Below are 7,713 nucleotides of genomic sequence, written 5' to 3'. Positions count from 1 at the left end.
TGAAGAAAAGTGTCCCAGGGGAAGATTAGACAAAAAAATAAATCTGTGACTTTTCAATATTTCAAGAAGAAGAAACATGAAAGCCAATTCCTCCCAAGTATATTAGCTTTTCCAAACCAATTGAGAGCTGTACTTTTGTTTCTGTAACTTGGTCAAATCACAGTGTGGCTCCCAATTTTCAAACATCTGGGAAAGAGTTCAGAAACAAAGAAGGAAACGCCAAGCCTCTGTCTTTGCTAGTTGCTATAAAATGTCTAAAGAGACAATTCTTAGGGGAATGTTAGAAATCCCAGTTTCCAGATAACTGTCAACTTTGATTTAGGATGTCCATTTTACTAGTACTTCTATTTTATTTTTTTCAATTACATTGTCATTTCAATAGTAAGGCAATTTAGAGGAATTTACATATTGCATAATATATTTCCAAAGAACAGTAAATTCCGGTTTACTTATCTTTAAGACCATAAGCAATCATGAATTAAAATAATAAGACAATGAAAATGTGTTTGTACCATTATTGCTTTCATAACAGTTACTTGTGAATGAAAGCCTATACCAAACCCTCTTTTAAAAAAAACAGTTGACAGCTTATTTAAAGAGATGCCAGCTGAAATTCAAGCAGCAAATGACTGTGAACCAGAAATGACACTTTACCATGATTGCCATATAATCAGAGGTGGTATCCAGCCAGTTTGGACAAGTTCGGGTTAACCGGTAGCAACGACAATAAGTTGTCCCTGCCCCCTGCCCTTGGCCTATCCTGTCCTTTATTTCCTGTTTTCTGGCTCATCTCAAGCATGTGACACAGCTGATCCCCCCACCCCTGTTGTTCTACTTACTGTTGCTGAGTTGGAAGGTAAGCAGCTGAGCTTCTAAATGCTCCATTTTCAGTGTTGCACACAAGTGCTTTAGGCACACGCAAAGCATGCACTCACCAAATTGGTTGTTAAACCAGCAGCAGCCCACCATTGCATATAATATTCTTTCTAGCAAGAGAATGATATTTCATACTTCTTAACAGACGTGAGGATGGCATTAATGTTTTGCTACTGAATTCAGAAACACTTAGAAGTACTACATTTTAGTGATGGAGATCTTACTTTGCATGACAAGATGCAAGGAATGAAAAGTTTTTCTTCTTCTTCCAAACGTTATGGATTAGATCCATTCAACAAAAGGGAGGGGGGTTTATGGGGGGGAGGGGGGAGGGGGGAAATACAGTCTCAATTTTCAGAACAATAAGAATGCACTTGTATACTGTTGCTCTCTTTTCTTTTCTTTTCTTTTTTTTCTTTTCTTTTCTCTTTTTTTTCATTTTTCTTAATTTTAGAGTAAAATATAAACTGAATAGATTAATGAATTGTAGAGATACACCAAAGTGAGGAGTAGAGGGAAAGAAGAGGGAGAAGTAAAGAGGGAGTGAGATGGGAATGTAAGGAGGGTGAGATGGAGGGAAGGGTAGAAAGGAATGTTTGAGGGGGAAGGGAAGTAGAAGAGGGGAATGCTGGAGGGGAGAAATGAAAGTTGGAGGGGGAGAAGAAAGGGTGTATGGGGGATTGAAGTGCTATGTTGGTTTTCTATGGTGGAAGATGAGCTGTGTTCATTGATTTTCCTTTTTTTTTAAATGCACAGTATATAAGTGATTGTATAAAATGAAAATGAAAAATGAAATAAACAGTTTTAAAACTAACAAAACTGACTGGAAAGAGATTTAGAACAAAATTAAAGCAATGCTTTGCATAGCACAAAACTAACTTGTGGATTTTTTTTTTATTATTATACAATGTCGAAAGTGGATTGGATTCAATGAATTGGTTTAGAAAACTGTTACCTCTGGGTTGGAGGTGCCTTGCCTTCATATTCCAAGCCAATGAGGATTGGAGAAGGATGTATCTGTATTTTGCTTACAAGTGTCTAAGGAGGATTTGGTTGGCCACAGTTCTGGGATTCAGGCAGTTCGCACCACTTTGGGAGAACCGGTTGTTAATTTTCTGAACAGTTTGGCAAACTGTTTGAAGAAATAATTAGAGCAGAGACCAGTTGTTAAATTACTTGAATTCCCACCACTTCAGGGGTGAGTTCCTGCCAGTTCTATAGAACCTATAGAAGAGGTTCCACAAATCTACAGTGCCGTTTAGAGCCGGTTCCAGCTCTCTCCCCCCACCCGTCCATACATCATCAAGATGAAGAGCGAGAGAAGGAATTCTGGGAGTTGAAGCCCACAAGTCTTAAAGCTGTCAAGTTTGAACACTCCTGGGGTTTTTTTTTCTAAAGGGTTAGGGGTGCAAGGGTCGTGTAACTTGACAGCTTTAAGACCTGCACACTTCAATGCCAGAGTTTCTGAGCCAACATTTTGGTTGCTAAGCAAGAGTGTTGTTGTGAGTTTCACCACATTTTACAAGTTGGCCATACCCACCCAGTCACATGGCTGGCAAGCCACTCCCACCCAGGCACATGGCCGGCAAGCCACTCCCATAAAGCAGGCCACACCTACAGAAGAGGTTCTAAAAAAATTTGAAACCCACCACTGCACCACTGGTTGGCCTGCATGAAACATAAAAAGATAGACCTGATCCAACAAGATTTTGTTCTTTTCCAGATTTCAAGTGTGAAAGTACTTTGCCCAAGATCCTGCACAGCTGCTCCATTTATATAGATGTTTACTAGATACTGTACCAGACAGACAAATCATCAGACTTGATATAAGTCAACTTCCTGTCTGATTTCATGAAACATGAGAAACTCTATGGTAAGAGCCGAGGTGGTGCAGTGGTTAGAGTGCAGCACTGCAGGCTACTTCAGCTGACTGTTAGCTGCAGTTCGGCGGTTCAAATCTCACCGGCTCAGGGTTGACTCAGCCTTCCATCCTTCCATCCTTCCGAGGTGGGTAAAATGAGGACCCGGATTGTTGGGGGCGATATGCTGACTCTGTAAACCGCTTAGAGAGGGCTGAAAGCCCTATGAAGCGGTATATAAGTCTAACTGCTATTGCTATTGCTATTGCTACTAGTCATTGTGCTTCACAATACATGGTTTTGGAGTTAGTGTCTTGTGTTAATGGAGATAATAACTCATTTTCAAGAAACTCGTGGCTTTATGTGTTATGTGAACCCAGCCAAACTGGGGCTTATTCAGTAAACCATAATTAAGCAAGCCATAACTTAAGCGTGTTGTACAAGACCTGTCCCTGTGCACAAAGGGTTTCAAACAAGAAAACTTGGAGACTCCAAATCTGATTAGATTCAGCAGAAAAACATAGTTATGCTTCCTGAATATGAAACGGTGTATCCTGCGCTACTAACACAGGACTTTCAGGTCCAATTACTCACTCAAAATATTATATTTTGATGGGAGATATGGAATACATGTTTCTTTTGTAATATTTTTAGTATCACAACTCCATATTTCCAACATTTTGTTTAATTGCATTCCAATGATTGCCACAGCGTAATTGCCCTTCAGGGTTGTATATTGAGCCGAGTAGCTGAGCAACTGCTGAATTTGAAGACTGAAGGCTCATTCACATCTTTCGTGGAAAAGTTACTTTGCCTCTTTACACGGCATTGTCCACACCCTTCCAGCTACGTGCAGAGAATGTGCTGTCAGTTTCTGGATGACAGGAATGAAAGGCAGCACACATTTTCCTACACAAAGTACTCAGTGTTAGATGTTAAACCTCTGGAAACAAGTGGAATGAGATCAAGAAGGATGTGTAATATCTTTCCGTCATTCAAAGGTTAGGGTGGAATTAAACACCGCCCTAAATCTGTTACTTTGTTTACCCTGTTGGTATAATTCTATATTTGAAGGGTTTGAGAAGTGAACAACTCAAAGGGGAAAAAAAAGTTGTGTTGGTTTTGCTTCCTTCTTCTTTAACAATGAAAGTCATTTTTAACTTTTAGATGCTGAACGTTCTTCAGACCTTGGCAGGTGTCCATAAGTCCAAGAAAATTGACTGAATTTGATTTCCCTTCTTTGCAATTGTAGTGCTGCTGCATCATTAATTCCGAAGTTTTAAAATTGCAAAGAAAGCTTGATGTAGAACCAGCTGTATCAGGCAGAGGGGGAGATAAAACAATATAATGGTATTACGCATTTGAACATAAAGATGAAGGTGATCTTGGGTTGCGCTTGACTCTTGGCAACTACCTGAACTCAACCGGGCAGCTTTCCTGACAACAATACTGAGATGTGGCTTGCTTGGGTCTTCTTCTAGAATGTCTCTCAATTCTCCAGTTCATCCTACAACTAAATGTTTTCTTGTGGTCTCCCATCTAAGTACTAAACTCTACCTACCTCTGCCTTAGAGCCCAGAAAAGCCCAGCCCAGATACCCTGTTTCCAGTGGTGGGATTCAAATAATTTAACAACCGGTTCTCTGTCCTGATGATCAGCTGGGTAGGCGGGGATCAGTGGTCATGTGACTGGGTGGGCATGGCCAACTCAACGTCACTCAGGTTCGCCTTAGCTGTTACAATGTCATAAGGGTTAACCAGAGAGGCAGTTTCTGTAAGCAGGGTAATAAAGATTAGGCTAGAAACAACACCAGAATGTTTCCTTCCTGCCTTCCTTACAGGATTAGCCCTGTAAACTGGGGGGGGAGGGGGACAAAAGGAGATTTCTTCCAACAACCGGTTCTCCGAACTGCTTAGAAAGTTAAGAACCGGTTCTCCCGAATAGGTGTGCACTGGCTGAATCCGACCACTGCCTGTTTCCCTGAAAACAAGACCTCCCCGGATAATAATCAGGCTTTTGACCACATGCACTAAAATAAGCTCTCCCCAAAAATATTTAAATGCATGTGCAGCCCACTATTTCCTCTGATTGCTTGCCGCGCAAAAAACAACACAAGGTGAGGAGGTGAGGCCAGAGGGGGGAAGGGAGGGGGAACATGCTTCATGCACCCCACATGCCCTTACCTAACAGCTGCTCCCACAACCCTAACTACCACACCTCTTCTGTCACGCTAATGGCTGCCACAAAAGCCATTAGCGAAGAACAAGGAAATGACAATGGAGACAGGACATCCGGTCGCAGCATTGCGACCTGGCCAACGGCATGGTGCAGAGTTCTGTGAAGCATGGCTGGAAGCGTGTGCACAACACAGGGAGAACAGTGGATGAACGACTGTGTTGTGCTGCCGCAGCAGTGCAACACAGCAATAGCCCTGAGGTGACTGCGCTTGCCACCTCCTGCACCTCAAAAATAATAAGACCTCCCCAAAAATAAGGCCAAGAGTTTATTCCAGAGGTCAAATGAAAATAAGGCCCTGTCTTATTTTTGGAGAAACACAGTATTGCTATTGGCTAAAGCATTTATGGTTTAGTTGTCATCATCCTTGTTATGATTAAACCCTTAGCAATATTCCTCTGTGGTATGGAATTAGGTTTAAGAAATTAAGCACCTCTACCAAAAACAATGCAGATCACATTTCCAAGGAGAGGGTCCAACTCCTGTGTTGTGAAGCACTCTCCTGAGAGAGAGAACCAATAATAATTTAAACAAGACTTTGGGTAAGGATATTTAACTCTGGATTCAAACTGAGTTCAGCATTAGCATTTTTTGGAAATGAAAAATGCTGCAGAATGGGCTTTCTCACCAGATGTTGCTGGTAATGGCTATGGACATTCAGGAAGATAGAACACTCAGAGTGACCTTAACATTTAACCACCACCACCACCACCCGCCAACAATTATTACAGGGCGATATAAGAATATTTTGTTCACCGAAAGACTCTGCCCACTTGGCCATGTTTTTCTATGTATTGCGTCTTCTATGAAAAAAGAAGAGAAGAGGACCAACAAGAAGGCAGATGGTCTTAGTTGTGATGGATGCACCATTGGGAGACTTGAAAAAACAGATTATAGGTTATAGAGAAGATCTATGCAGTTGCTAGGAGTCAAAAAATGACATGTTGACATGTAATCAACCAACTGTCTCTACTATATGCAAGCAGAGTATCATGATAGTCCCCTAAAACAAACATTCTTTTTGTAATAATAATAGGTTTCTATGTCTCTAGATGACTTTTTTGTAAGCTATCTACATCCAAAGAAAGATTATAAAATCTTGCATCAGAATTTTATTTAGCAGCTTGCAAGAAGGAAATAGAAATCATGGAAAGGTATAAAGTACTGATCGTCCTTTTTACTGTTGTATCTAATCTTGGTTTACATTGATTTTATGATATGTTATTCAACTCCTATTTTTTATCTTATATTATTATTGGGAAGGATGACATGAAATGAGTCTTAAGGAATGATTTGAGACAAACAATTTATTGCTTACTTGATTGAGGGTGTCTATTAGAACAATATTTACAAATATCATTACTTTTTTCATTCTTCCTTTCAACAACAAACCTGTAGAATTGGTTGAGACTTTTGGCTCAAAATTGTCAGCTGAACCACCAAGGCTGAGGATAGTCTTGAACTTGAGCATCCAATCAATCACAAACAAACAAAAAATCAATCAAGAGTTGGAAGGGAACTTGGAGATCTTCTAGTCCAACCCTCTGCTCAAGCAGGAGACCCTATACTCCTGACAGCAAGCACACAGAGCCATATTTGCCGGCACGCCAGCCCTCATCCGTGTGCCAGCCAGCAGGATTTTCAGCCTTCTGGAGGGCTGGGGGAGGCTGTTTTTCCCCTTCCCAGGCTTCGGGAAAGTCTCCGGAGCCTGGGGAGGGTGAAAAACCAACTCAACAGGCCAACCGGAATTCCACGCACATGCTCAGGTGGGTGGTGCACATTCCATTGTGGGTCTGGGCATGTGCACAATTTTGGCATGCCTTTACAGAAAGGTTAGCCATCACTGCCCTATACCATTTCAGATAGGTGGCTGTCCAGTCTCTTCTTGAAAACCTCCAGGGATGAAACCCTTACAACTTCTGGAGACAAGCTGTTCCACTGCTTAATTGTCCTCACTGTTAGGAAGTTTCTCCTTAATTCCAGATTGCTTCTCTCCTTGATTAGTTTCCATCCACTATTTCTTGCTGTGCCTTCTGGTGCTTTGGAAAATAAGTTGACCCCCTTTTCTTTCTGGTAGCCCCTGAAATACTGGACTACTGCTATGATGTCACATCCCTTTTTCTTTCCTTCCTTCCTTCCTTCCTTCCTTCCTTCCTTCCTTCCTTCCTTCCTTCTTTCTTTCTTTCTTTCTTTCTTTCTTTTATAGAACATATTGGCTACCCATCATACCACAGGGTAACTCTTTACTTCTTTAACCTACCCACATCACTACTTTCTGCCCTTTTCTTTGATTTTGAATGAAAAACGAACAAGTCTTGCTGAATATAATGGGAAGGAATTAAGCATTCTTTTAAATGTGTCTTAGACAGGAAATCACTGAGACTTACAAATATATAACCACCTCATTGCCTTTCCTTGGATTACATGTAGTAAGAATGCTAACATTATCTTGGTTTAGTTTTCCACCCACAGCTAAAGATTATATTAGAATGTCTCTGTCTGTGTCAAGTATTTGCTTCTTCATATCAACCATCCAACTTTGGCCTGCTTGGCAAAATTGTCCCATGTTGTTGTGCTCAGTTAAAAACAAATTTGTCCTGTAAGTATGCAGCATTCTTTCAATGAATACGCTCCAACTCCTGGATTTGGCACACCAGAACTGTCAATGCCTTATTCAAGGAGCACAGGCTTGGTATGATCACTAAGAAATATGTGCATAGGAGCTAGTGGCCTTGAAGATTTA

This window comes from Thamnophis elegans, chromosome 7 (assembly GCF_009769535.1).
Source record: "Thamnophis elegans isolate rThaEle1 chromosome 7, rThaEle1.pri, whole genome shotgun sequence".
Taxonomy (NCBI): Eukaryota; Metazoa; Chordata; class Lepidosauria; order Squamata; family Colubridae; genus Thamnophis; species Thamnophis elegans.
This window is presented reverse-complemented; position numbering follows the sequence as displayed.